We start from the raw sequence: 4,207 nt of genomic DNA on the forward strand, positions 1-4,207 counted from the left end.
TCTGCTCTGTAAAATGTTAATAAAAGGAGAATTCCATGATTTGTAAATCTCATGGACACATATTTATTCATGACAGAACATAGAACACATATTAGATTTTTGAAAGTGACACATTTTTACAATTTAATAAAAAAACATTGGACCTTATTTTAGTAACCTTTACACAATTGGTCTACCACGCACCATGCAGCTTAAATAAGGGCATGTCCTTTTGTGCTTCTTAAATCACGCAAAAACATATCGTCGCTGTCCAATGAAAAACACTCATCTCCAAAACAGGAACTTTACAGGAGAGAGAAAAAACCTTGTAAACTTTCAATGAAAGTCAATGTAAAAATAGTTTATTTAAGGTAATTTTAGAGAGTTTCTATTGGTCCATTCATCAAGAAATTTTGGCACACTGTAATGAACAGTTTATCTGTTCAAATTATGTAGTAAACTAAAAATCGACCAAAATGGAGATAAGTGTTTTTCATTGGACAGCGACGATATACTAATTCTTTTAATTAATCATGGGTGTGTTTTGGGTGTAACATGCAATAAACCAAACAAAAGTTATCAATAAAAAACAGTTACAATAGGAACAATTTGCACATTCTAAAACGTGATTTGATGTTTTAGTCAGATGAACTAACATAATCAAGTTGAGTGAACTTACCAGCCAGTACAACTCAACAAAAACTTGTGCTATTCTGCTCATATATACGCATATTGGGCATGTCCTCCCCTTTGCTCACCACCAGTTTGTTGTCTGCTGCCCAAAGGACACCTGGAAGAGTATTAGTATTTTATATATATTGTCCAGCTGCCAGGTTGTATGCAGTTGTTGGCTTTAAGAGCAGTATTGTACCCACAATACTTGAGTCAAGTCAAATGTTGTTTGAAAAAAACTTGATTAGTATGAAGAAATACAGAGTCTCTCAAAAGAAAAAGTGTGCAAAGATTCACAAATCTGTCAAAAATGCATATAACAACTGAGGAAAAAATTGCAGCATAATGGAATGAAAAGGTCATTTAGATATTTTAAAATGTTTTCCAGCCATCAGTTAATGTTTTTCATAAAATGGTCAAATGTTTAATTTTTTACATATATGTTGACATATGTTGATGTATGTTTCATTGGAAATAATATGTGTCTATGAGTTTTGCAAATGATTGCATTCTGTTTTTAGTTTAGATTTATTCACATTTTACACTGCTTCTCCACTTTTTTGGATTTAAAGATGTTGGCAATAAAAAAATAATGAAATGACCTTATCATTTAATCATTTAATGATCCAGAATGAAGTTCTAATGACGTCCATTTATCAGGATTAGCAACTGTACATTAAAAAATGAGATGCTCAACTCTAACTGCTGTATCTTGCACTGTGCACCAATGAAGCAGATCTGTGATTTAGTGTTTCTAATAAAGTGGCCAGTGTGTGGTGAGTCATTGCGATGATTGTGTTATTAATACCCTTCTCCCAGGGGAAGTCGTGATTCAGCCACTGATAGCACACAATAAACCCCATTAAAGCCTGAACACAGCGCTGTGCCACAGTTACTATACCAACAAAGCGAGAGCCGAACTGCCTGTATTAGCAGAGTGGGCACAAGCTGACACATTAAACCTGTGTTATAATAACCATTAACAGATTCAAAGAACAAAAAAGAAACAACAGCAGCCTCTCAGAGCTTCATTGATCTCTTCCAAAAGAAACTAACAGGATATTGATGAATGTGGGTGTTAGCAGCGCTGCATTAGCCACCATCGGCGTGCATAATTATGTCTGTCTGCTTTACGCAGCTTTAAAGACAACACAGATGAAGTTCTGACGCTCTGAGGAGAATGTGATCTCCATAAAGCCCCAGTGGGTAGAGAAACAGTGCTGGCTAAAACATGCAGTGTGAAAATTGAATAAAAACACAAGGCCGGGGTTTGATCTGCAGAGAGGGACGATGAGTTCTCATTATGTCACAGTCACACTGAGAGAAATCGCTTTAAAGACTACAGAACAGAAACAACAACACTCAGATCTGCTGCTGGATCTGATTTACAGCTGCTTTCTTTTGTTTACTGCCTGAAAAATCAGAAACACTTTGTAACACAGCCCACGTTTAAGTATAAGTTCCTTCTACTTATGGTGTAACTACTGTGTAGGAGCTAGTACAAATAAAATACAGTGGTATGAAAAAGTTTGGGCACCCCTGATAATTTTCATGATTTTCCTTTATAAATAATTGGTTGTTTGGATCAGCCATTTCAGTTAAATATATCATATAGCAGATGAACACAGTGATATTTAAGAAGTGAAATAAAGTTTATAGGATTTACAGAAAGTGTGCAATAATTCAAAATTAGGCAGGTGCATAAATTTGGGCACCTCAACAGAAAAATTACATCAATATTTAGTAGATCCTCCTTTTGCAGAAATACCAGCCTCTAAACTCTTCCTATAGCTTCCAATGAGAGTCTGGCTTCTGGTTGAAGGTATTTTGGACCATTCTTCTTTACAAAACATCTCCAGTTCAGTCAGGTTTGGTGGTTTCTGATCATGAACAGCCTGCTTTAAATCACACCACAGATTTTCAATAATATTCAGGTCTGGGGACTGAGATGATTATTACAGAATGTTGTACTTGTTCCTCTGCATGAAAGCTTTAGTAGATGTTGACCGGTGTTTAGTATTTATGGTTGTTGTCTTGTTAAAGTATCCAGCCCTGGCTCAACTTCAACTTTCTCACTGATTCTTAAACATTGTTCTTATAAATATGCTGATATTGACTGAAATCCGTGCGCCCCTAAACTTTAACAAGATTCCCAGTACCTGCACTGATCACACAGCACCACAGCATGATGGAACCACCAAAAATTTTACTGTGAGTGTTTGTGTCAGGGTGCGGGACGGAAGGACGAGGAGAGCAGACGCAAATGCGAGGGTTTTTATTAAACAATAAACAAAAGACAAAAATAAACAAATAAATTGGAACGAAACTGAAAACAAGAAACACAGGGAACAGAGACGCAACCATAACAGGCTAACAAAGCACAAGAACCGACACGAGGGAAAGGGAGCACAGACTATAAATAGTGGAACACACACACGGGAAACAGAAAACACCTGGGGCTAAGGAGCGGAGTAACAAATGAACACAGGTGAGGGCAAGAAACACTGAGGAACACGGATCACGTGGGAGACACACTCACAGGTACAAGCAGAGAGGGGCACAGAAAAGGTAAATAACCACAGAAACACGAGAACAGACAGGGACCACGTGACAGTTTGTCTGTGTTAGATGCGTTTTACACCATGAATACCGCCCTCCAAATAACTCAATTTTAGTTTCATCAGTCCACAGAACCTTATTCCAAAATGAAGCTGGCTTGTCCAAATGTGCTTTAGCTTTAGCATACCTCAAGCGACTCTGTTTGTGGCGTGTGCTCAGAACAGGCTTCTTCTGCATTTCTCTCACATACAGCCTGTCCTTGTGTAAAGTGCGCTGAATAGTTGAATGATGCACAGTGACTTCATCAGCAGTAAGATAATGTTGTAGGTCTTTGGAGCTGGTCTGTAGGTTAACTATGACTGTTCTCACCATTCTTCTCCTCTGATTATCTGAGATTTTTCTTGTTCTGCCACTTCAGCTCTTAACTAGAACTGTGTCTGTGTACTTCCATTTTCTCACTATGTTCCTCAGAGTGAAAACTGAAAGCTAAAATCTCTGATAGCTTTTTATATCCTTCCCCTAAACCATGATGTTGAAAAATCTTTCTGTTCAGGTCATTTTATAGTTAGTTGTGTTTTGAGGCTTCCATGTTGCCACTCTTCAGAAAAGATGCAAAGTGAAGAAAAATTTGCAATTAGTCAACTTAACCCTTTCTCAGTACTGGATTCACTTGTGTATGTGGGTCAAGGGTCAATAAGTTTAGCAAAAAAAAAAAAATTGTTTTAATATTTAGGTATTCAAATCAATAAAACGACAAGGGTGCCCAAATTATGCACCTGCCTAATTTAGTTGTAAAAAAATTTGCACACTTTCTGTAATTCTTTCATCCTTCAAAACTTAATTTCACTTCTCAAATATCACTGTGTTCATCTGCTATATGATATATTTAACTGAAATTGCTGATCTGAACAACCAATAATTTATGAAGGAAAATCATGAAAATGATTAGGGGTGCCCAAACTTTTTCATACGTCTGTAAATAATAACGTTTACTCAG

The sequence above is a fragment of the Astyanax mexicanus genome, chromosome 2, assembly GCF_023375975.1.
Source record: "Astyanax mexicanus isolate ESR-SI-001 chromosome 2, AstMex3_surface, whole genome shotgun sequence".
NCBI lineage: Eukaryota > Metazoa > Chordata > Actinopteri > Characiformes > Acestrorhamphidae > Astyanax > Astyanax mexicanus.